Below are 27,641 nucleotides of genomic sequence, written 5' to 3'. Positions count from 1 at the left end.
GAACACCTCCACTCCAGACCGGAACCACTTGGTATGAAACACAAGCTATAATCGGCGACGCCCATAGGCCAGCATGACTATTTAAAGACCGTGGGCGTGACTAACCATCCAACCTGGTCTCCAGCAGGATTAACCCCCGAGAGCCTGAAGATCAGGCCGGCGCCACTGAGGCTATAGTGGCTGGAGGTGGAACTACCTCTGCCTGCCGGATGCTGTGGTGTGAACAGCGTCCGACATGACAACGTACTTATTATGTATAACACAGTCCCTTAGCATATAGTATACGTACTTATTATGTATAACACAGTCCCTTAGCGTATAGTTTACTCACTAATTCTGTATAACACCATCCTCCTTAGTTACATAGATTCCTCTTTTATTATGTATAACACCATCTCTTATTACATACCATTCTCTCTAGTTATATATGGTGCCGTGCCTTATTTTATAGCTTCCTCTGCTGTTATGTACAGTGCTGTCTCTTACATAGTGCATTCTTGTTGTTTTTGTTATTCACAGAGCCCTCTTTTATTACATAGTCCCCTCTCCTTTTAGATATAAAATGACTGTTGATTGAGGAGCCAGTGACCAGACTACCAGTCCATCAGCTTCTCCATTAGAAAGGACGCTTTCCCATGCTCCATCAGCCATCATTGCATTATACAGCTAACAAGACAGGATGGTATGTAATAAAAAACAGGGCTCTATATAATCAAATATGTAAGGGACGGTACAGTACATGACAAGAGAGAGCACTGTATAATAAGGGACAGCAATATACATAATAAAGGAGACTATGTAATATATATACTGTACATGTACAATATGTGTGTGGCTATATATGTGTGTAGCTTTGTCACCATAAAAGGAAGGGGGCCCAGAGACATTTCTTGCATATGGGCCCCAAGCTGTCAGTGTCCGCCCCTGGTCAAACTGCGTCTCTGTTGACTGATTGGTGCGATCAGATGTGACGCTGCCGTTATCTAGCACCAGCCTATGATTGTGCTGTTGTCGCACCCATCATATGCTGGATCTCAATATTTCAGGCGATTTCATAGCCTGAATCACTGAAATAGCTGGGACTGGCTGTTCAGAATTGAACAGGAAATGCAGCAATCGTAGTTGCGGGACGGAGAGGGGGGTGACAAAACCCTCCTTGGCGACGAGCACAGGTGCCCTGTTGTCAGACAGATTTCAGGCACCTTCATACGATTACCGTGCATTTAATCACAGTGGTCGCATGAATGCAATGATGCATGTCATGGAGGGGTTAAGTCTCTCCTTTTTTCTAATCTAGTTTTCTTTTCTTGTTCCTAAGACTCGGTAACTGTTTCTGGATGAATTTTGCTTTGCATCTTCTACCTGTAAAGCCTGTATAACATCTTAAAATATCATTATTAAGGCCCCGTCACACATAAAGATGCACCAGCGATCCCGACAACGATATGACCTTGTCAGGATCGCTGGTGCATCGCTACATGATCGCTGGTAAGCTGCCAAACAGGCAGCTTCACCAGCGATCAGCACAAGCGAGGACGCTGGTATCTAAGGTAAATATCGGGTTACTAAGCGGCGCACATCACATAGTTACCCGATGTGTACCTTAGAAACCTGCGTGCTCGCGCCGGGAGCTGCCAGCACGCAGGTTTCTAAGGTACACATCGGGTAACTAAGTGACGCGCGCCGCTTGGTAACCCGATATTTACCTTAGAGACCAGCTCCCAGCGCCTGCTTAGAGCGCTGGGAGCTCTTGGACTGTTGGCTCCTGCTGCCACACGCAGCGATGCGTGCTGGCCAGCGGGAGACCAGCGATCAAAAAATGGCTCAAGCCGATCGAGCACGATCAGCGATACCCGGCAGGGGGGCCGGTCACTGATCCCCGTCACACACAGCTGGCGAGATCGCTGTGGCGTCACAAAATCAGCCATCTCGCTAGCGAGATCGCTATGTGTGATGGGGCCTTTACTCTGTACCAGATAATAGATGCCATCTTGTGTATTCATTAATGAATGCATTTATGTCTTTATAAGTTCAATGTGGTTCAGTTTGCTAAATAAATTGCATGTACGTTCCCAGTAATCCCGTGAGACTAGAGCTGGTGTCACTGGTGACCTATCAGGATTAATGCTCAGTAACCTGAAACAAGATGTCCCTTTTTTTCTTTCTGTTTTTCCAAGCAGTGGTGTGAAGGCAGACACATTAGGCCTGTTTCACACTTCAGTTTTTGTCCATCAGTCAAGATCCGCCGTTTTGCAAAAAAACGGATCCGCCATTTTGCTTGGCGGATCCGTTTTTTCCCATTGAGTTGCATTACCGGTGGATCTTGATGGATGGCCATCCATTGGATCCGTTTTTTTGCTTATCCGACAAAATTTTGACGTCCGCCGACATGCCCGAACGGAGCATGTAACGTTTTTTCAGGCGGCAGGATCCGCACTTCACACTGCGCATGCCCGAAAGACTTCACTCAGCCTGAAAATTAACCCTAAAGTCTGTTCTGGCGGCTGGAAAAAATCTCTCTCTCTCTCTTTTTTTCTATATTTACTAATATTCCCAATTCTTGGGCAATTTTTCTAAAATCTTATTAAAACATATTTAAGTAAAATGTCGTTTCCTATTATTAGACGTGAACATTTCCACTGTAACCCCATTCAACTTATTTCTCATTTATCATTCCTATGGCTGACATTTATGCTAACTGTACTATTCACAAAAAAGGGAGAAGTAAATTAAAACATAACTAAACATGTATTAAAATACAGCCACACACTAATAAAAATTGGTCATTAAGTAACCAAAGTGATTAATTGTCACCTATAGAGGCACTGCCATAACTCAGATGTTAGGAATATCAATAAAATAATCTGATCAGATAAAGTGAAACACAGTAATACAATCGGATGACATACAGCGGTTTGCTTGGGTTTAATATTCTGAATGCACAGACATGACAGTGGTCAAACCCTAAAGAGTACAGGTATCCCAGCTTGTAAGCATAAACCACACATGAATGGGTTAAAGAACAGAGTGGCGGCAATCGACAGCAGTTAGATGTCACCCAGTCTGTTAACCTCATCCAACAGCATAATCATGGTGAGACATAAATCATCTGTATACTGTATATAATTGCCTTAAATTGTCTGTCATCCACTTCCGTCTGGATGTCCCTGAATCCCACAATCCACTGCGCTGCACCGGAAGTACGCCAACTGCCATTTTGGAACACCCAAGTGATGCTGCTCTGATCCAGGACGCAGCTGCGATCCCGAACGCCGCTCGGATCCAGGTTGCCGCTGCGATCCCGAACGCCGCTGGGATCCCAGCTGCTGCTCAGATCCAGGCCACCGCTGCGATCCCAACCACCGCTGGAAAGGGGTGTAACGAGGGGATATAACAAAAGGGGTGTAATGAAGGGGGTATAATGAGAAGGTGTAATGAGGGGGTGTAATGAGAGGGTGTAATGAGGGGGGAGTAATGAGTGAGATGCCGCCGGACCCTCGCCAGAACCCACCACCTGACTACACGCGCCGGATCCCACCGCTGCCTGCCCACTCACCTCCGTGCAGTCACAGCCGGCAGGAAAGACTGCGGCTTGAGGCCTGTGCTGGAGATTGGATGCGGTCACCCTCTGATGGCGCCGCACACCATCTCTAGCACAGGCCGCAAAACACCGTCTTTCCTGCCAGCTATGAGAGGGGTATAACAAGAGGCTGTAATGAGGGGGGGTAATGAGAGGGATGCCGCCGCCAGACCCCCTCTAGGACCCACCACCTGACTACACACGCCGGATCCCGCCGCTGCCTGCCCACCCACCTCCATGCAGTCACATCCGGCAGGAAAGACCGCGGCTTGAGGCCTGTGCTGGAGATTGGGTGCGGCCACACTCTGGTGGCGCCGCACACCATCTCCAGCACAGGCCGCAAAACACCGTCTTTCCTGCCAGCTATGAGAGGGGTATAACGAGAGGCTGTAATGAGGGGGGGTAATGAGAGGGATGCCGCCGCCAGACCCCCTCTAGGACCCACCACCTGACTACACGCGCCAGATCCCGCCACTGCCTGCCCACCCACCTCCATGCAGTCACATCCGGCAGGAAAGACCGCGGCTTGAGGCCTGTGCTGGAGATTGGGTGCGGCCACCCTCTGGTGGCGCCGCACACCATCTCCAGCACAGGTCGCAAAACACCATCTTTCCTGCCAGTTGTGACTGCACGGAAGTGGGTGGGACCCCCAGTGCCACAAAGCTGCCACCATCGTGATGTTACTGCCCTCCCAATGCGATAGCATCGGGCACATATTTAGTATAAAATAACGGAACAGTCTCACCCATTCAGTTGATCAGAACATCAGGGTCAATCAGTACCATGGCTTTATCGTCATCCCAAACCTAATGCTTTACTGACCCTCAAGTCCCGGTAACTCCCAAACTTACAAGGGCAGTCCAGAGCTGTTATCAATTTACTTCTCTTTACATTGTGAAAATCACTGATAGTAAAAATTGACAAACTGACCAAATACTGATAACTAGAGTTGAGTGAAACAGGTCGGTCAAATTCAAAAAACGTCGACTTTAGCTAAAGTCGGGTTTTGCCGATCGAAGGCAGACCATAGCATGAGGTCGGCCATGAGCTCACCGAGCCGAGCGCCAAAGTTGCGTTTCAAATAATGCTTCCAGTGCCTTTTCTCAGCCAATGAAGGTGGATGCACACTGTAAGCAACGCGATGACATGGGCAGCGGCCACCATCATCTTAGAGAAGGGCATTGAAGTGATTGGCTGGCTTTGTGTGGCTTCAGAGTGGCTATAAAAGGCCGTGACCACTGACCGCCATCTTACTTCTGCCGATCTTAGAAGAGGGAGAGGTGCTGCTGCTGATTCTGAATAGGGAGAGCATTAGGCAGGGAAGAAGAAAAAAAAATTGCTTCTGCTGATAGCGCTTTTCACTGTACAGTTAGTGTGCAGTGAAAGGGGAGGATTTTTGTTGTGTGCAGCAGTGCTGGTAGCGATTAGGAGCTCCGAGCTGACAATCTGGTCAATTACTTCAAAGAAAAAATTGACCAGATTCGATAGGAAATTATCTCCCAATCACCTCATACCATGCACTGTCCTCCCTCCCCCACTGCATCTAGCTCACTCTGATTTTGAACCAGTCACAGAAGAAGAAGTAAGCAGGCTCCTTGCATCTTCTCGCCCTACCACTTGCATCAGTGACCCATTTCCGTCACATCTCCTCCAGTCCCTTTCCCCTGCTGTCACCCATGTCATCATACATCCACTACTTAAAAAACCATCCCTCGACCAAAACTGTGCCGCTAACTATAGACCTGTCTCTAATCTTCCCTTCATCTCTAAACTCCTGGAACGCCTGGTCCACTCCCGTCTTATCCGCTATCTCTCTGATAACTCTCGTCTCGACCCTCTCCAATCCGGTTTCCGCTCTTTACACTCTACTGAAACTGCCCTCACTAAAGTCTCTAATGATCTACTAACAGCTAAATCAAATGATCATTACTCCATGCTAATTCTCTTGGATCTCTCTGCAGCATTCGACACTGTGGATCATCAGCTCCTCCTCACTATGCTCCATTCCATTGGCCTCAAGGACACCGTTCTCTCCTGGTTCTCCTCCTATCTCTCTGACTGCTCCTTTACTGTATCTTTTGCCGGTTCCTCCTCCTCTCACCTTCCCCTTACTGTTGGGGTTCCTCAAGGATCGGTTTTAGGCCCCCTCCTCTTCTCCTTGTACACTGCCCCTATTGGTCAAATAATCAGTAGATTTGGTTTCCAGTACCATCTCTATGCTGATGACACCCAATTATACGCTTCTTCTCCTGACATCACGCCAGCCTTTCTAGAAAATGCCGGCGATTGTCTAAACGCTGTGTCTAACATTATGTCCTCACTATATCTGAAACTGAACCTGTCAAAGACTGAACTCCTTGTGTTTCCTCCCTCTACTAATGTACCTATACCCGACATTGCCATTTCTGTGTGTGGTTCCACTATTACTCCCCAGCAACATGCCCGATGTCTTGGGGGTCATACTTGATTCCGAGCTTTCCTTTGCCCCACACATTCAATCACTGGCTTGCTCTTGTCATCTGCACCTCAAAAACATTTCTAGAATTCGACCTTTTCTTACTTTTGAGTCTGCAAAAACTCTTACTGTTTCTCTTATTCATTCTCGTCTCGACTATTGTAACTCTCTTCTAATCGGCCTCCCTCTTACCAAACTCTCCCCCCTCCAATCTGTCTTGAATGCTGCAGCCAGGATCATATTCCTCACCAATCGTTACACCGATGCCTCTACCTTGTGCCAGTCATTACACTGGCTACCCATCCACTCCAGAATTCAGTATAAACTTATTACCCTCACCCACAAAGCCCTCCATGGCTCAGCACCACCCTACATCTCCTCCCTTGTTTCAATATACCACCCTACCCGCCCCCTCTGTTCTGCTGATGACCTGAGGTTAGCATCCTCAATAATCAGAACCTCCCACTCCCGTCTCCAAGACTATACACGTGCTGCGCCAATTCTTTGGAATGCACTTCCCAGGTCAATACGATTAGTCCCCAATCCCCACAATTTTAAGTGTACCCTGAAAACGCATTTATTCAGACTGGCCTATCGCCTCAACACATTAACCTAATCTATCCCTGTGTGGCACAGCCAAAAGTTTTACCATAACCAGGTTCCCCGCATCATGTTCCCACATGCTTTATGCATCCATTAGCCCTCTGTGTCTGTACTGTTACACACTTAACATTATGGCTGGTCCATACAATCAGGGCAACTGTTGCCACCCACCTTTCCTCATAGACTGTAAGCTTGCGAGCAGGGCCCTCATTCCTCTTGGTACTGTATTTGTTATAATTTATGTGATTATTGTTATGCTGTAATGTCTATTGTCTGTACAAATCCCCTCTGAAATGTAAAGTGCTGCGGAATATGTCGGCGCTATAGAAATAAAATTTATTATTATTATTATTATTATTAGGCTGTCTTTTAAGGCTACCTGATAGCTGCATTGCTGTGTGCACACTGCTGTTCAAAATGCTTTTTTCAAAGCACTCCAACTCTTATTATTTTGTTCTTGTGAGTTACCGAGCGTTCTTTTTTTCACACACCGTATAGCGGTGTACGCTCCTCACACACTACCGTGTACCGGCTGGTATCACGGACAAATAGAAGCTATCTGGGTGTGACACTGGGAAAACAAGCCAAGGAGATTTTCCATTTTTCCAGACCTACACCTTACAGAGCTGTACGCTTTTCAAACAGTTTCGTATATCTGCTGTTTGATTACGGTCAAAACTAGACAGAGACAGCGTGTGTCAGTCCGTATACAAATAGATGGAGATTGACAAATTTCCATACAGACACCGTATAGCGGTGTACTCTCCTCACACACTACCGTGTGCCGCCTTGTATCACGGACAAATAGAAGCTGTGTGTGACTCTGGAAAAACAAGCTGAGGAGATTTTCCATTTTTCCAGACCTACACCTTAGAGCGCTGTCCGCTTTTCAAACAGTTTCGTATATCTGCTGTTTAATGACGGTCAAAACTAGACAGAGACAGCATGTGTCACTCAGTATACAAATAGACGGAGATTGACAATTTTCCATACAGACACTGTATAGAGCTGTCCAATTCTCAGACAGTATTGTATATCTGCCGTTCGCATTACAGTCACATCTAAGAGGGGCGATCCAAAAGTAATGATAATCGGTTATTTCCATTGCACACAGAAATTAAAATAAAATGTTTTCTTCTCTCTTAGGTACCCACTAGTCCAGGAAAAAAAAATCACTTAAATAGGCCACGATTCCCGGAAGCTGCATTCATTTGAATATGAACTGCCAAGGAGTGAACATCAAAATGGAAAAAAACGATCTCAGAGCTGTCATCAAATACCTCTGCTTGAAAAAAATGTCTACCAAAGACATACACAACGACTTGGTGGAAACATTGGGGGACTCTTCTCCTCCATATTCCACAGTTGCACGCTGGGCCAACGAATTTAAGCTGGGAAGAACATCGACGGAAGATGAACATCGCGAAGGACGCCCATCCACGTCCCTCAATGAAGAAAACGTGAAAAAAGTTGAAGAAGTTGTGTTGGCAGTTCGAAGAGTGACTATCAGGCATGTAGCTGAGGTCACAGGGATCTCATATGGCAGTATTCAAAGAATCCTTGCAAAAGAATTGCATATGAGAAAGGTCTTCGCGTGTTGGGTGCCAAAAATATTAACCGACGAGCAAAAGAAGAAACGAGTTGACATTTCAATAGCAAATCTCGAAAAGTTCCAAGCAGACAAGGAGAATTTTTTGTCACGTTTTCTGACCATGGATGAGACCTGGATCCACCACTTTGATCCCGAAACTAAACAACAATCGATGACATGGAAACGAGCCGACGAACCGACGCCGAAGAAATTCAAAGTGTGAAGCTCAGCAGGGAAGGTTATGGCGTCCGTTTTTTGGGACGCTGAAGGAATTATTATGGTGGACTATTTGGAGAAGGGAGCCACTATTACGGCTCCTAGTACGCAGAACAAATAAGAAGATTGCGGGAGGCTATCAAAGGAGAAAAGCTGCGGAAAACTGCGGGCTGGAGTGCTGTTTCACCAAGATAACGCACCGGCTCACAAAGCTGCAGTTGCCATGGCTACCATCCAAGAAGCGGGCTTTGAACTGGTGGAACACCCCCCATTCGCCAGATCTAGCCCCCAGTGACTTCTTTCTCTTTCCTCGGCTCAAGGAACACCTCCAGGGCAAGAAATTTGACGACAATAGCGACGTGATAACCGCTGTTGGGGAGTTTTTTGAGGGTCAAGATCAATAATTTTTTTCGAAGGGAATTCTAAGTTTAGAAAAGAGATGGACTAAATGTATAGACTTGTTAGGAGACTATGTAAAAAAATACAATTTTTTTTTACTATATTCATTGTGTTTATTATTGATTATCACTCGTATACAGAGTCAGCGTGTGTGCGTGACACTCCATAAATACATATACGGACATTTCCATTTCTCTATACACCGTATTGAGCTGTCCAATTCTCAAACAGTATCTTATTACGGTCACATCTACACAGAGTCAGCGCTTGTGTGTGACATTCCATAAATACATATATGGAGATTGACAGTTTCACCAACAACGTATACAGTTGTACACCTCTAATACAGTACCGTATATCTGTTTGGATTACGGTCAAATACATACTGGGAGAGCGTCTGTGACTAACAAAATATATAAATAGATTTAATTTTTTTAATACATCTTACACAGCTGGACGCTCCTCATACAGTACCATCTCTCTGCTGGTATTTTTGGTACATTTTCCCAAACATGAGGAAGTATGGTGGAAGAGTCCGCGGACGTGATGGTAGTGGTGCATCGGCTGGTTCTGGCAAAAGCACAATAGCAGCTAAGGCAGGAGGTGTTGAGCGTGCGTCATCGTCTGGCCCAAGAAGATCTGTAAGGTTCCCTTTTCTTGGAGTAGGAAAACCGCTTTTAAGCCGGAGCATCAGGAACAGGTTTTGGCGTACATTGCCTTCTCTTCTGAACGTTCCAAACCTGTAAGCATGGAGTTGTCAGTGCAGGGTTCTGACCCTGATGAAACTCAGGTGCCCCTTCCCGCATACTATGCCACCTTACACGGTGACACAAAGGAAGGTAAAGAGGAAGGTGCAGATGACTTTGAAGAGGAGGTGATGGATGACCCAGTTCTTAACCAGGATTGGCATCAATTGGGGCAGGAGGGTGGCACTGGCAATAGTTCGGATAAGGAGAAGCATCCGCAGCAAGTATTGACATTGCAGCAGCGGTTATCTGGCAGGTTCGTAGCTGTCCAAAAACGTTGACCAAAAACTAAAAGAGTTGCAGGACAGCTTGGCCAGACGGTCAACTGAGCACAGCGTGCAAGGCCAGAAAATGTATACCATAGTAGGAAGAGTGCAGTGTAGCACTTTTTTGTCCAAAATCCTACTGATGAGGCAAAGGTTACCTGTAAGAAGTGCAGAAGGACCTTTAGCCGAGGTAAACAACTCAGAAATTTGAATACCTGTTGCATGCTTAGACATTTAATCAACATGCACTTGCAAGCGTGGATGGACTACAAAACCTCAGGTACCACATGTGCACCTGCTGCGACTGAAGGTACCCAGCAACGTTCCATCGCTTCCCCCACTGTAAGACGTCCGCCACCGTTAAGCACACCACCAGCACTAAATGTGGAGATGTCGTCGCAAGGCCAAAGCACTCAGGGAATCACAAAGGTTTTGGAACACAACACTGAATCTAGGCCATCACCAATAATACCATCACCAACCCCCTCTCACTCCATCCGGTCCACCGCTACTTCCCCCATATGCAGCTCTCCAGTCCAGCTCACCCCACTAGACACTCAGAGTAGGACAAGAAAGTACTCATCCTCTCATCCGCGTACACTGTGTTTGAACGCCTACATTGCCAAACTAATCTCATTAGAGATGATGCCCTACCGTTTGGTTGAAAGCGAAGCTTTCCGCAAGCTCATGGCCTATGCTGTCCCACGCTATGACCTACCCAGTCGGCATTCTTTTCTTGAAAAGCCATCCCTGCCCTCCACCGGCATGTGAAAGACCGCATTGTCCATGCACTCAAACAGTCAGTGAGTGGAAAGGTCCACCTAACAACAGATACATGGACCAGTAGGCATGGCCAGGGCCGTTACGTGTCCATCACTGCGTACTGGGTTATTGTGGTGGATGCAGGCTCCACAGGGGACAGTGGCGGTGGAACAGTGCTGCCTAGCCCACAGTATAGGAAACAGTTGACTGTAGGCTTTCGACCCTCCTGCTCTTCCATAAGCGAAAGCTCGTCCATGGAGTGCAGTTGCACGAGCACTCCATCCACAGCTGGCAGTGTTGCACACAAGGTGTCCCACTATCGAACAGCTAGTGGTTAGTGTTAGCATGCTGTGTTAAAGATGATGTCTTTGGGCGACAACAGACACACCGCGGAGGTACTGGCTGACTACTTGCAGCGACAAACAGAGTCATGGCTGGGCAGTCAACATCTTGAGGCAGGCAAGGTAGTCAGTGATAATGGCCGTAATTTTGTGGCAGCCATAGCCCGTGCAAAACTCACACACATACCTTGCCTGGCTCACACTTTGATCCTGGTGGTGCAGGGCTTCCTTAATAATTATCCAGAGTTAACATCACTGCTCCATAAGTTGCGAAGACTGTGCTCGCACATCCGTCGCTCGGCCGTACACTCCAGTCGTATGCAGAAGCTGCAGCGATTGCTCCACCTCCCCAAGCACCGCCTAATCATAGACGTTGCAACAAGGTGGAACTCCATCCTGCACATGGTTGAGAGGCTGTGTGAACAGAGGCAGGCTGTAATGCATTTGTGGGAGGATACACGGGCAGGCAGTTTGAGGGAAGACATGGAATTGTCGGGTGTGGAGTGGTCATAGCTGAAAGACCTCTGTAAAGTCCTTCAGTGTTTTGAGGAATGCACACGGCTGGTAAGCGCAGACAACACCATCATAAGCATGAGCATCCCACTTATGCGTCTGCTCATGCAAAGTTTGACGCACATTAAGGATCTGGCGTCTGCAACAGAGGAGGAGGAACAGGAGGAGGAGGAGGGAAGCCTTGCTGACAGTCAGCCATTGTCTGGTCAGGGAACTGTCCTAGACGAGGTGGAGGAAGAAGAGGAGGAGGATGAAGGGGATGATTATTTTGGGCAGGAGGATGCTTCTCAGGGGGAAAGAGAAAATGTTGGCGTTCCAAGGTCAGGTACAGTGTTTATGCGTGACTGTAGGGATGTGGATTTGCCAGAAAGTGCTCCTCCACCCAGCAGTGGCAGTGCATTATTGACACCTTGAACATTGGCCTACATGTGCGATTATGCCTTGCAGATCCTAAAAAGGGACCCCAGCATTCCCAAAATGATGAAGGATGACGACTACTGGCTGGCCAGCATCCTCGATCCACGCTACAAAGGCAAATTCACAACATCATGCCACAGGAGAACCTAGAGATAATATTGGCTAACAAACAAGCAACTCTGGTAAACCGTTTGTTTGAGGCTTTCCCAGCACACAGCAGCGGTGCTGGTTCTCCCACGAGCCGTAGTGGGCACAATGGAAGAGGTGTTCGTGGTGCACACAGCCGAAGTGGCGTTGGAGACAGGGATTTAATGACCATGTTGTGGAATGATTTCTCAAGTACCGCGTACACGACTGCTAATACTGCATTGATTAAAAGTGACAGGAGACAGCAGTTGTCAACTATGGTTACAAACTACTTCTCCTCTCATATTGATGTTCTCCCTCACAGGTCATTCCCCTTTGACTATTGGGCCTCTAAAGTGGACACCTGGCCTGAATTGGCACACTATGCCTTACAGGAGCTCGCTTGCCCTGCTGCTAGTGTGTTATCTGAAAGAGTCTTCAGTGCTGCTGGATCAATCCTGACAGAAAAAAGGACCCGTCTGTCAACCCAAAATGTTGATGATCTAACCTTCGTTAAAATGAACCATGCATGGGTTTCAAAGGATTTTGTCCCACCTTCCCCTGATGACACATAGTTTGCCAGAAAACTGCCTCGCTTTTGTCCTCTTCCTCGGACTTGCCCAATTCCGCCATTTGCAGTAGCTGAATGTCCAGCCTACACATCAACATATGCCATTTTTTAAACCTCCCTAACAGGGCTGCCCACCCCCCAAGGGCTGGGGTCAACATCTGGCGCACCCGGGCAAGTGCCGTTGCTCTGAACAGGTGGATGGGCCCACTGATGGCCGACGGCACTGGCACAGGGCCCCTCATAGTACAATACAGTGTCTCTGATGGGGGGGGCCCACTCGCCATCAGACACACCAGCGTACTATGAGGGGCCCGGTGCCAGTACCGTCGACCAAGAGTGTGCCCCCCCTGCTTGGTCATGGCCAAAGCACTTGCAAGTTGCAATACTTACCTCTCCCTGCTCCACCGCTGTGTAGTCTGGGCAGTTAAATCCTTCACAGGGATGGCCACTAGGAATTTGGTGTATTGATCGATGATGGTTAAGATGTAGTTATGGCCTGTCCTGCTGGCCTCTACCTTCAGTTGATCAATGGCTACCATTTGTAATGGACGTCAACTTACAAGCGGATGCAGTGGTGCTTTATGATCACCTTTCATAGTTGTGATAGTCACAGACGTGTGACATTCCTGCCAGCATTTTTCAATGTCTCCTCTCATGCCAATCCAATAGAATTTACAATTACCTCTAGACTGGATACACCTGCTATGTGCTGATACAGTACCTTTGTTAAAAATGTGTTATTACGGTATCATCCATTGGGAGTGAGCGTGTGTGGTTTACGCCTTCTATATATATAGTGAATCTGAGATACCAGTTTTTACCCTATACTCGATACAGCTTGTATCTCGTTATACAGTACCTTTGTTCGACATTTAGTATTACTGTAAAATCCATACTGAGTGAGCATCTTAGAGTGACTACGGGACTATGTATACGGAGATTTCAATTGTACCCTACAATATATATACTTGCTATCTTGTTATCCAGTACCTTTTTTACAACATTTTTTATTATGGTCAAACCCAGACTGAGTGAGCGTCTCAGGGTGACTCCGGAAATATATACTGATATTTCAAATTTGGCCAACACTGTATACAGCTGTACGCTTCTGATACAGTAACCTTTTCTGCTATTTAGATTCTGGTGTAATCCATGATGAGCCTGTGAACGTCTGTCTGTTACTCTGGAAATATATTTGGAGATTTAAGATTACCCCAACACTGTATACAGCTGTATGCTTGTATTACATTACCCATTTACAGCTTTTCATATTCTTGTGTAATCCATACTGGGCCTGAGAGCATTTGTGTCTGCCCCCTGAAATATATACGGAGATTCCTAATGTTTACACTATACTATATACAGTATACCTTGTATCTGGTGATACTGTACCCTATTTCAACTTTTATTTTATTGTGTACTCCATACTGAGCCTGTGAGCATCTGTGTATGACTCATGAAATATATACAGAGATTTATTGTTATCCCTAGACTGTATAGAGCTGTACGCTTCTGATACAGTACGATATATCTGCTGGTATTTTGGGTCCATTTTCCAAAACATGAGGAAATATGGTGGAAGAGGACGCGGACGTGGGCGTGGGGGGCCACCTGGTACTGATGGTGGTGTTGGTGCATCTGCTGGTAGCGCCAAAAACACAATAGTAGCTAAGGCAGGAGGTGTTGAGCCTGCATCATGGTGTAGCTCTGGAAGGCCTGGAAGGCTCCCTTTTCTGGGAGTAGGTAGACTGCTTTTAAAGCCGGAGCATCAGGAACTGTTTTTGGCTTACATTGCTGAAACAGCATCCAGCTCTATCGCCTCCTCTTCTGAAGTTTAAAAAATGCAAGCACTGAGTTGTCAGTGCAGGCTTCTGGTCAGGAGCAACCCCTATCCTTGTGTCCGTCACCCACACCAAAAGTGAAGGATGCGGCAGCACACACTTCAGATTACTCCATGGAGCTCTTTTCACATACCATGCCTGGGTTAATTAAAAATGGGGCCCATCAGATACTGGAGCATTCCAAATGGGGGACATCAGACACTGGAGCAGCATTTACGGGGCTCATTATACACTAGAGCATTAGAAATGGAGCCCATTATATATTGAGCATTATTAGGGCCCATCATACACTGGACCATCATCCATGAGGCCCATCATTTACTGGAGCATTCCAGATGGGGTACATCAGACACTGGAACAGCATTTACGGGCCCATTATTCACTGGAGCATTAGAAATGGAGCCCATTATATATGGAGCATTATTTGGGCCCATTAGACACTGGAGCATCATCCATGGGGCCCATCATATACTGGAGCATTCTAAATGGGGCAGATGAGACACTGGAGCAGCATCTATGGGGCACATTATACACTGGAGCATTAAAAATGGGGCCCATTATATATGGAGCATTATTTGGGCCCGTAACACACTGGAGCATCGTCCATGAGGACCATCATATAGTGTAGCATTATGTGGAGCTCATCATATACTGTATGGAACATTATATGTGACCAATTAGTCTGTATGGAGAAATATATGGTGCTCATTATTCTGTATGGCGCACAATGTGGTGGCCATAATACTGTATGGAATAATATACTGTCCTTGTTTTGAGCTATTGTACAATTTAAAATAGATCAGTCATGTCATGTAAGCAGTGAAGTATTTGTCATTGTACTATACCTATATTTCTGTGCCGTATCAGAGCATCATGAGTTGTGGTATGTGTTAAAAAGGCGCACTGACACTCTTTGGCCCAGGGCACACGAAAACCTGGAGCCAGCCCTACCCCCCCACAACTTTAGACAAATAACCCCCAGTTTTCAATGCGTAACTATTATTATGAAGTAAATTAAGGTTGACAAGCTTCAGTAATAAGAATTGATGTTTTTGGCATTGAAATGGGCGCTGTAGGTGTGTTTACTGTCCTCCACTCCCTTCCGACTTTGCTTCCCCATTGACTTGCATTGGGTTTCGTGTTTCAGTCGGCCTCCGACTTTTCGCTATAGTCGGCCGATTTCGTTCGACCCGACTTTTGCGAAAGTCGGGTTTCATGAAACCCGACTCGACTCTTAGAAAGGCAAAGTCGCTCATCTCTACTGATAACCTTGGATGAAAAACACTTATAAATGAGGGTCCGTGTTTTTACGTATCATAAAAATTAAGGATGTCTGAATGAGGCTTTTAATCTCCCAGTTGTTACTCTGACAAATATAATCAGGCTTAACATCAGGATGTTGAGAACAACCATATGAATGTCTGCAGAGGCCAATGGCTAATACCTTGTACTTAGGAATCCAGAAGTAATGTGCTATGCTGATAACAACTAGCTAAGTATGTTGGAAGTTTTAGGGGCAATCATCCACAAATGGCATTGCCCAAATGCCACCACTCAGTTATATAAGGACATGGGAAAAGCAGCCATTTATAATTTACATTAATATATCACCTCATGACACTTTTCTGAGGTTATTTTTGCTTCTTCTGGTTGTGTGTACTGAACTTGTATCAATTTTACCTTATTTTTTGTGCTTCTACAATGTGTAAGAAGAAGGTAAAATGAGGAAAGTTTGTGGAGATCCCTACATGAAAAAATATCATGGGGGTGTAAGTCGTGTACCAGGGAGTGCTCTTGAGGACACAGCGGAGTGACGGAGGAGAAAAAAACAACTCCTACACATTCCACACTACGTAACTATTAGAAAATATTCAAAAAAATACATTACACAGACATTTAGCCAGAAGGCTGAAACCCCTGTGCTGTACAGCATGGCACCCAAACGATCTATACCTACTGTATTTTCTATAAATCTTCCTACTAGCATGCCTGTCTTAACCGGCCACCCGTTACCTGTTTACACCCTGGAGGCTGGATCAATTATATGAGTGTAATTTAAGGGCTTGCCTGCAGTTCAGCACAGCAGTTTACAACCTTACAAACATTTATTTCTATTCTCCAACCAAATATCCCTCTCCCATCCCAATGTGACCTCAGTGAACTCAGAAGAATAGTTGGTCCCTCCAATATATTGAAAATACCCCAAAATTAACTATCTGTATCAGCGAAATAGCCATGAACAAAATCTATCGAAGTTGAACAACTGCCCCATATTATAATGTTCCACAGAAACTCTCTCTTCTGAAACAAAAGGAAGTTCAAGTTTGGTCTGGGGTTCATTGCATGCCGTGTCAGCAACTAGGTGTAGATTAGGATTCTTTATTACGGAATAAACAGGAAATGTGGCAACCAATCCGAAAGTTCTGAATGCTAATTTTAGCAATAAACGTGGCCTGAGTAATCAATTTGTCTAACTATCTAACTGCACACTTTATCTCAGCCTTCAGTCTTTTGGCGCCAGAATGTAGTGTGGTGCGTGCACAGTTGCTGCACTAGTGTTCTTACCAACCCAGGTCTGCTCCGGACAAACAATCGGTACCTTTGTTGCTTGTGGCTTAACTCCTCAGTGTTGTCCAACACCTCTTACTCTAGGTCCCGGCCTTTTCAGTCTGTTTGCAGTGTCCCTGGCAGAAATCTCTTACATCTGGACAGGTTTTGGTCATGGACAAGATCATCTCCATCTGCCACTGATCTGATCTCGGTGAGGTGCTTCCATAAGAGGATGTTGTCGCATTCCTCTCCAGCACATCCTCTCGCTGTTTTCTTTGGCTTCAGACTGCCCTTTAGATGGCCGCACCTCCACTTCCTGTGTTTCACATCAGTCACATTGTAGTCCCACCTACTGACATAAGCAGATCTATTTACAACAAGTACAGTGTTATACTGGTGTTGAGTCAGTCATACACAATTATACCACTCGGGTGAGCCGACACACATCTCACAGGAGTCCCATCCCACCAGTAGGACCCTGACCCTCAATAACAGACACTTATAGGAAAGGTGACTGTGCATTCAAGTGACCATCTCTGATGAAATGTAGCCTACTTTATTGAAATTAGCATAAAGTCTATAAAGTCAATGGTAGAACAGAGAGCTAAAAGCTTCATTAAACTCACTGGTTTATTAGTTCCCCCGATTGTTTTAATAACCTGATCAAATCATTTAACCTCAAATATTTGGTAGAAGCCTCAAGGTCTCCCAAGATAATGAAGGCTTATGGCACATAACTTCCATGTTCTCCTTGAAATGCTGCCTAGAATTCATTTATGATATTATCTCTGTGAGAAATCTTCAAGGCTTGTAGAAATAAATGAGTTTTGTGAGCATCACAACAACTCAAGGGTTCGGTCTACATACCGTAATTATTTTTCTCAATAGGCCTAACATCTATTATTTTCTCTTTTCTAATCTCGCCCTACTTAATAATAATTGAAGACGTGTACCAACCAGACCACAACTGTCCTGTTATGATATATTCAGGAAAATAATGTATTTTTAACCCTCTCAAAAGAATATTCTTATAGCCCTATTCTTTTTTCTTTGGCTTGTCTTTCCAGTATAAACAGGTTCCTATCCCCTCAGCATTGACATTGTTTCATTTAGAGTCACTCAATTTTGAATATAAAGAGGTAGTAATACAGTAAATCTGCCTCTTAAAGCATCTCTCTAGAGGGAGTGTCCACTTGGCTCTGATGTTGGGTCTAAAAAGTTGTACTTATCATGATAAATAACTGATCACCTATATTTATCATGGTGACATCATTGACCAGTGCCCATCTGTCCATTCCAATTTAAAGCAGCGATAAGTCTTTGCGGGAACGCACAGGCTAGATAAATAGCTATTTTTTAATTAGTTATTGGGTCAACATAACTAAATTAATAGACTAGCAAGACAGGTTAAATGTTTTTGTCTTTGAAACTGTGTTCAGCAAGATGTCTAAGATTTTATGCTGCATAGAAAAATCATAGTCGGCTCTCTGGTGTGGGTGGATGAGGTTCCTGAGTGGGGTTCCAATCCGTATGTGTAGTAGTAGTAAAACTTGGCACTTGTGAGTTTATTTACAACAGGCTAGTCCTTAGAAAACAGCTGCTGGAGATAACGTTTCAGTCACATTGGACCTTCATCAGATCAATGCTGTTTCTGGTTGTAATGGAGAGTGTTATACAGACTAAGATGGTAGATGAGCTACTAGGAATATCTGCACTGAGGTATTGTGACAATAGTCATTATCAGATGGCAATTTTATGGGCTAAGGTTAGATTTTATGCTGGGATAAAGCTCTTTCATATGATCCCGAAGACGATCATTGAGATTGGCAACTGGGGACTGTGGAAGTTGTAGAAGTAAAGTAAACTTCTCATATCCCTAAAACTATTTCATGGTGACACAACTGTTGTCCCAAGTGGATTATCATCTTCCAGTGTTATTTTCTGGACCTTGATGACAGTCTTGAAGCTCACTTGCAAATTATGTAAAAATGTCTTGCTTCCTACTTAAAAATAAATACAATACTATTATGGCAGGTATTTGCTTGAATAGTTTCAGTAAAACGTCTCCCATTCTTGCAACTGATGGTTTTTATATTGAAAAGAGATTTAAAATGACACTGCAGTCCAAAGTTGAATGATTAATCTGTAAATTAAAATCAGGGAGATGTTTCTGGCTTTATTCCCCTCTCGCAATGACCATTTTACGTTTTTTGCATTTTTCGTTTTTTCCTCCCCTCCTTCCAAGAGCCATAACTTTTTATTTTTCCATCAATATGGCCTTCTGAAGGCTTGTTTTTTTGTGGGACGAGTTGTACTTTTGAATGGCTCCATTGATTTTACCATATAGTGTACAGGAAAATGGGAAAAAAATTCCAAGTCTTGTGAAATTGCAAAGAAGTGCAATTCCACAATTGTTTTCTGAGTTTTTTTATTTGCCTCATTCACTATATGGTAAAATTGACCTGGAAAGATGATTCTCTAGGTCAGTACGAATACACAGACACCAAACATGTATAGTTTAGTTTTTATTTAAATGGTGAAAAAACACTCCAAAATGTGTGTGAAAAAAAGTTTTTGCATTTGCTGCCATTTTGAGAGATCTGTATCGTTACTATTGTTTCCATTTTTCAGGCTCTGGGGCCCTGTGATGGCCTGAGCAGATGTTTTTAGTGATACTATTTTGGGATCGATACAATGTTTTGATCACCTCTTATTGCAATGTTGTCAGAATTACAGTTTTTGCTTTAGTTCAGTACTACTATGTATAACAGAAACCACGATTGCCTATGAATGCCAGCCATGAGCCGACATTAACAGAAGCATTGTAATGAAGGGCACGGGTTCTTCTGCTGACCTCCGGATGTCTTGACAACCCATGAGCACCCTGTGATGAATCTGTTACCTCACCTTGGTTGAAGAGGAAATTTGTATATCAGTTGCCCTAAACAATGTAGTAGTGAGTGAAAAAAATGTTCTAATCAATGCTGCAGACCCATATGTAGTGAGTTATACAGTATAAAACAAAAAATGTAGTGAAAAGTCATCTTTAACCCCTTTCCAACATCAGGCGTAATAGTTCGCCAATGTCGGACTCCCTCCCTTTGATGTGAGCTCCGGCAGTGACCCCACATATTTCCCGGCACATGTCAACTGTTTTGAAAAGCTGACATGTGCCTAGAACAGCCGCGGCTGGAATCTCGATCCACCCGCTGCTATTAACCCGTTAAATGCTGCTGTCAAATTCTGACAGTGGCATTTAGCATGCATTTCTGGCAATCGCGCCGGAAATCCACCATTGGTGACACCCGTTACATGATCGCAGGTCACCGATGTGTCGGCATGACAACCAGAGGTCTCCTGCAGACCTCTATGGTTGTCGATGCCGGATTGTTATGAGTGACACCCATTGGTCGGCGCTCATAGCAAGTCAACAATTCTGCTACATACAGGTGATCTGATCATTGCCTGTATGTAGCAAAACCGATTGGGTTATGGCAGCTTCTAGTCTCCCATGGAGACTATGGTAGCTGCCAAAAGTTAAAAAAAGTTTTTAAAAATATAAAAAAATAAAAAATATATAAAAGTTCAAATCACCCCCCTTTCGCCCCTTTCAAAATAAAACAATAGAAAAATCAAAGATACACATATTTGGTATCGCTACATTCAGAATCGCCCGATCTATCAATATAAAAAAAATTAACCTGATCGCTAAACGGCACAATGAGAAAAAAAATTAAAAATGCCAGAATTAAGTTTTTTTGTTCGATGCAACAATGCATTAAAATGCAATAAGTGGCAAGCAAAAGATCGTATCTGCACCAAAATGATATCATTAAAAATGTCAGCTCGGCACGCAAAAAATAAGCCCTCACCCATCCCGAGATCACGAAAAATGGAGACGCTACATGTATTGGAAAATGGCACACTTTTTTTTTCTTAACTAGCTTTTCGATTTTTTTCCACCACTAAAATAAAAAAGAACCTAGACATGTTTGGTGTCTATGAACTTGTAATGACCTAGAGAATAATAATGTCAGGTTAGTTTTAGCATTTAGTGAAAAAAAAAAAAAAACAAGTGTGGGATTGCACTTTTTTTTGCAATTTCACCGTACTTGTAATTTTTCCCCCCGTTTTCGAGTACACAACAAGGTAAAACCAATGGTGTTGTTCAAAAGTACAACTCATCCTGCAAAAAACAAGTCCTCACACGGCCATTTTGATCAAAAGAAAAAAGTTATGGCTCTGGGAAGAAGGGAACCAAAAACATGAAAATGCAAAACCAAAAATACCTTTGGTCGTTAAGGGGTTAAGTAAGGAAGTCTTTTTTTGTATGTCATCTATAGACATCAATAGGAGTAAACAAATCTTTTGTGATTATATTTTTTGCTGGTGATCCATATATACAGTGTTGAACATAAATGAGTGCACCCCTGTGAAATATTACTTTTCAATCAATGCCTCACAATACCTTCCTTATTTTATCTATTTTGCATTCGTGTCTCACATAATTCACAGTTCCTTCAAATTTTCCACTTTTGATGACCTATCCCCACACCATCTCAAAACTACCATAAAGTACCACAGTGATGGATATTAACTACCTAAAATATGCTAGAATTCTGCCTCAGTTTGCATGCCTTGCACAAAAATATTTTGTATACACTCTCGACAATTTTGGAAAAATGACTAGAAAAGAGGTCATTGGTAAAAATAAACTTAAAATGCGCTTGCTTTATGAACATTACATTCCATAATTTTGTCCAACTTCATTGGTATAAGGCCAGCCAAGAGATGGCATAAGGATGAGAAGAGTCTCTAACATGAGTCAGATGCATTAATTTATTAAAGTGTCAGGGAAGGGACTGTGATACATTTGGCACAGTTTATGCCTGCCTAATATTATTATTATACATTTTTAGCTCTATTTATTCCATGGCACTTTACATGTGAAAAAGGGGCATGCATAGACAAGTACAATAAACATGAGCAATACAAAGCACACACAAGTACAGAAGGAGAGAAGACCCTGCCCTCGAGGGCTCACATTCTACAGGGGATGAGTGAGGATTGTTTTAAACTGTCAGAATTTAAGACTATATTCATAAATCTCCAGGTGTTTAAATTGAGATTATCCAGCCCACATCATTGGTGATTAAAGAAAAACACTGAAGTTTATTTTTCCAGCCTAAAAAGGATACAAAGTAGTAAAAAAAACAACACAACATAAAACAGAACATCCTGTTAAGTAGTGGCCAGTCTACGTGTTTTGAACCCCCACATGCATATGGTTCTTACTCATGGCATGAATTTAATAAATCTCCAAAATTTTCCTAAAGGCATAATAATAAATTTTATTTCTATAGCGCCGACATATTCCGCAGCACTTTACATTTCAGAGGGGACTTGTACAGACAATAGACATTACAGCATAACAATAATGACATAGATCATAACAGATACCAAGAGGAATGAGGGCCCTGCTCGCAAGCTTACAATCTATGAGGAAAAAAAAGGGAGACACGAAAGGTGGGTGGTAACAGTTGCCCTGATTGTATGGACCAGCCATAATGTTAAGTGTGTAACAGTACAGACACAGAGGGCTAATGGATGTATAAAGCATGTGGGAACATGATGCGGGGAAACTGGTTATGGTAAAAACTTTTGGCTGTGCCACACAGGGATAGATTAGGTTAATGTGTTGAGGCGGTAGGCCAGTCTGAATAAATGAGTTTTTAGGGCACGCTTAAAATTGTGGGGATTGGGGACTAATCGTATTGACCTGGGAAGTGCATTCCAAAGAATTGGTGCAGCACGTGTATAGTCTTGGAGACGGGAGTGGGAGGTTCTGATTATTGTGGATGCTATCCTCAGGTCATCAGCAGAACGGAGGGCGCGGGTAGGATGGTATACGGAAACAAGGGAGGAGTTGTAGGGTGTTGCTGAGCCATGGAGAGCTTTGTGGGTGAGGGTAATAAGTTTGTACTGGATTCTGGAGTGGATGGGTAGCCTGTTATGATTGAGTGACCGTAGGAGGCAGACACAAAAATAGAAGCTACGTCCAGAAAACCAGAGGAGCTGGCAACTATCCGATTGCAGACCCCTGAACCTATCAACACAACTAGCAGTAGCCGTGGGGGGTACCTACGGTGCCCTAGACCCCTCGAACACAGCCGGAGAACTATATAGCCTAAAGATAGAAAGGGAAATCTAAACTGCCCCAGAGCAGACCGCAAAGTAAAAGGCAGCCCCCAACATATAATGATGGTGAAGCAAGATGAAAAAACACTGACACAGATAGAAAGATAGGCTGAGCAAACGTTGGGGCCCAATCTAATCTAAACAGGAAAGGAAAGGAAAGCTGCTGTCTGCAATCGGCAAAAAACCCTATCAAAAACATAGGCCAGCAAGCTGAAATGGAAAAAGACCCTGAAGCAACTAAGCTTCAAAACTAAATCAGCACTCTGGTATTTTCAGGAGACAGAGCTAAGGAGTTCAGCTCACCCCAGCAGGGAATGGCTGAAATCCAGAAAAAACAAAGCAAGGCACAAATGCAAAAAGCAAGGAAGAAAACTTAGCTTTAGCAGAGCAGGAATTCAGACTGGACTCCAAGGATACCACAGAGAAATCACCCGCAGGGAGAATGGGCGTATGCAGCCTTATATCCAGTCTGTGACTCCACTCAGCCAGTCATCATCATTAATCTCAGGTGTCTGATAATCAGACTCACTACCTCTCCTTACCAGAAGAGGGAGTTCCTCGGGCCTCAGTGATGAAGGGGAAAATGAACTCACAACAGTACCTCCCCCTTGAGGAGGGGTCACCGAACCCTCAAGCACGCCACCAGGGTGATCAGGGTGTGCCTGATGAAAGGCACGCACCAGTCTTTTAGCATGAACATCAGAGGCAGAGACCCAGGAATTATCCTCCTGACCATAACCCTTCCACTTAACCAAATGCTGGAGTCTCCATCTAGCCAGACGAGAATCCAGTACTTTCTCTACCTCATATTCAATGTTACCTTCAACCAATACAGGGTCTGGAGGTGCCACTCCCGGAACAACAGGTTCAACAAATCTCTTCAACAAGGACTTATGAAACACATTATGGATTTTAAATGTGACAGGAAGAGCCAAACGAAAAGAGACCGGATTAATAATCTCCAAAATCTTGTAAGGTCCAATAAATCTAGGCTTAAACTTAGGAGAAGCCACCTTCATAGCAATATTTTTTGATGATAACCACACCAAATCACCAACCTTAAACTGGGGACCAATGGTCCTATGTCGGTTGGAAAACCGCTGGGCCTTTTCCTGGGAGAGAGATAACTTATCCACCACTTGGTCCCAGATCTGGTACATTCTCTCCACCACAGTGTCAACCCCTGGGCAGGCAGACGGCTCCACCTGCCCTGAAGAAAATCGAGGATGAAACCCAAAGTTACAAAAAAAAGGTGACATCAAAGTGGCAGAACTAGCTCTGTTATTTAAAGCAAATTCGGCCAAGGGTAAAAATGAAACCCAATCATCCTGATCAGCGGAAATAAAACATCTCAAATATGACTCCAAGGTCTGGTTTGTTCTCTCTGTCTGCCCATTGGTCTGAGGGTGAAAGGCAGAGGAGAAGGACAACTGAATTCCCAGCTTGGAACAGAAAGTTCTCCAAAATCTAGACACAAACTGAACTCCTCTGTCAGACACAATGTTCTCAGGAATCCCGTGCAAGCGAACCACCTGTTGCAAAAACAGGGGCACCAACTCAGAGGAAGACGGCAACTTAGGGAGTGGTACAAGATGAACCATCTTAGAGAACCTATCACAAATCACCCAAATAACAGTCATCCTTTGAGAGACAGGCATATCGGAGATGAAATCCATTGAAATATGGGTCCATGGCCTCTTGGGGACAGGCAAAGGCATCAACAACCCACTAGAGCGGGAGCATGATTTAGACCGGGAGCACGTCCCACAGGACTGCACAAAATTCCTGACATCACGAGACAAGGAGCACCACCAAAAAGACCGACTCACAAGATCTCTAGTACCAAAAATACCTGGATGACCAGCCAAAGCAGAGCAATGAACTTCAGACATCACTCTCTTCTTCCACTGGTCAGGAACATACAACTTTCCACTGAGACAACGCTCAGGCTTGTCTCTCTGGAATTCTTCCAGAGCACGTCTCAAGTCGGGCGAGATGGCAGAAAGAACTACCCCTTCGCCTAAGATGGTAGCAGGTTTGGTCACCACAGGAGAATCAGCAAAGAAACTCCTAGAGAGTGCGTCTGCCTTGACATTCTTAGTTCCAGGAAGAAAAGAAACCACAAAATCAAAACGTGTAAAAAACAAGGCCCACCTAGCCTGTCTAGGGTTCAAGCGCTTAGCCGACTCTAGATAAATCAAATTCTTGTGGTCGGTGAGGACCACGACTTGATGCTTAGCTCCCTCCAACCAATGTCTCCACTCCTCAAATGCCCATTTCATGGCCAACAGTTCCCGATTCCCCACGTCGTAGTTACGTTCATATGGAGAGAACTTTCGGGAAAAGAAAGCGCAGGGATTCATTTTAGATGTTACAGGATCCTTTTGGGACAAAACAGCTCCTGCACCAATCTCAGAAGCATCCACCTCTACCTGGAACGGAAGTGAGACATCAGGTTGCCGCAAAACCGGGGCGGAGGTGAATCTTCGCTTCAGCTCCTGAAAGGAAGAAACAGCCTCCGGAGACCAATTTAACACATCAGCACCCTTCTTAGTCAAATCAGTCAATGGCTTGGCAATACTAGAAAATTTTGCTATAAATTTCCGATAAAAATTAGCAAAACCCAAAAACTTCTGGAGGGCCTTCAAAGAAGTGGGCTGAACCCAATCATAAATGGCCTGTACCTTGACTGGATCCATTTCAATAGTTGACGGAGACAAAATAAATCCCAAAAATGAAATCCTCTGTACCCCAAAAAGGCATTTAGATCCCTTGACATACAGGGAATTCTCCCTCAAGATCCGGAACACAGTCCGAACATGTTCCACATGAGAATCCCAATCCTTGGAGAAGATCAAAATATCATCAAGATAGATAATCAAAAATTTATCCACAAAATCTCGGAAAATATCGTTCATGAAGCACTGGAAGACAGAAGGGGCATTAGTGAGCCCAAAAGGCATCACCAGGTACTCAAAATGTCCCTCCGGAGTATTAAACGCTGTCTTCCATTCATCCCCATGCTTAATGCGAATAAGATTATACGCCCCCCTGAGGTCAAGCTTGGTAAACCAGCAAGCACCTTTAACTCTAGAGAATAGATCCGAAATCAGGGATAACAGATACTGATATTTAACAGTAATCTTGTTGAGGGCACGATAATCAATACAAGGTCTTAATGATCCATCCTTTTTGGCTACAAAAAAAAAACCAGCACCTAAGGGTGAAGAGGATGGTCTAATATGACCCTTCTCCAATGCCTCCTTCATATAGGATCGCATAGCCTCGTGCTCGGGTACAGATAAATTGAAAAGCCGACCCTTGGGGAATTTACACCCCGGGTTCAGCTCAATAGCACAGTCATAACTCCTATGAGGAGGCAAAGACGCAGACTCATTCTCACTAAATACATCATAAAAGTCAGCCAAATAGTCAGGAACATCATGTGACTGGGGAGAGGTGGAGAAAACAGGAGCATCACTAAGGGCACACCGACAAACCCAACTCACCACAGACAAAGATTTCCAATCCAGAACTGGATTATGGATTTGTAACCAGGGAAACCCCAGAACAATGGTATCATGCAGATTATGCAACACCAAAAATCTGCAATTTTCCTGATGGTCTGGGGCGACCCGCATCACCACCTGGGTCCAAAACTGAGGTTTATCTTTAGCCAAAGGAGTAGCATCAATCCCCCTCAAAGGGATAGGCGTCCGCAGAGGTGTCATAGGAAATCCACAACGTTTAGCAAAATCCAAGTCCATTAGGTTTAGAGCTGCTCCCGAATCCACAAATGCCTTGGCGGAAAATGTGGACAGGGAGCAGATCAGAGTAATAGCCAGAAGAAACTTAGGTTGAACACCACCAACAGAAAACGTGTGTGCAAAGCGTTTCTCTCGTTTAGGACAGACAGAAATAATATGCGAGGCATCTCCACAGAAAAAGCACAACTTATTACGCCTTCTGAACTCCTGACGCTGCTCTCTGGAGAAAACTCTATCACATTGCATAGGTTCAGTCATTTGTTCAACAGGTGGCAACACCTCTCATGCAGTTTTGCGTTCACGCAAACGCCGATCAACCTGAATGGCTAATGACATAGAATCGTCAAGACCAGAGGGAACAGGAAATCCCACCATAGTATCTTTTACGGCTTCTGACAAACCCTTCCGAAAGAGAGCAGCCAAGGCATTATCATTCCAAGTAGTAAGTACCGCCCACTTTTGGAATTTTTGACAGTACAATTCTGCAGAATCTCGACCCTGATTCAATGCCAGCAGGGTCTTTTCAGCCTGATCAATGGCATTAGGTTCGTCATACAACAAGCCCAAGGCTTGAAAAAATGCGTTCACATTAGTCAGAATAGGATCATCTGGTTTCAAAGAAAACGTCCAATCCTGGGGATCGCCACGCAGCAAAGAGATGACAATTTTTTTTTTTTTTTTGTTTTCAAATAATTTTAT

At 44.3% G+C, this 27,641-nt stretch overlaps 1 protein-coding gene across 3 annotated transcripts in view; it reads right to left on the bottom strand.

Annotated features, from left to right (window-relative positions):
- CRYBA4 (crystallin beta A4) overlaps positions 1-27,641 on the bottom strand; it is a 143,655-nt gene that overhangs the window by 73,407 nt on the left and 42,607 nt on the right. Inside the window, exon 2 of one of the 3 annotated variants that reach the window (XM_073582676.1) lies at positions 17,027-17,329. The exons of 1 other annotated variant lie outside the window; for it this stretch is intronic. The gene's annotated coding sequence lies outside the window, so the exon portion shown is untranslated. The remainder of the gene's footprint in view (positions 1-17,026; positions 17,330-27,641) is intronic. One more of the 3 variants, XM_073582677.1, reaches the window with a different exon arrangement.

Source organism: Dendrobates tinctorius, unplaced genomic scaffold (assembly GCF_039654945.1).
Source record: "Dendrobates tinctorius isolate UK_male_01 unplaced genomic scaffold, ASM3965494v1 ptg000073l, whole genome shotgun sequence".
NCBI classification, from domain to species: Eukaryota; Metazoa; Chordata; class Amphibia; order Anura; family Dendrobatidae; genus Dendrobates; species Dendrobates tinctorius.
The sequence above is the reverse complement of the archived record's forward strand: the minus strand, read 5'-3'. Positions and strand labels throughout refer to the sequence as shown.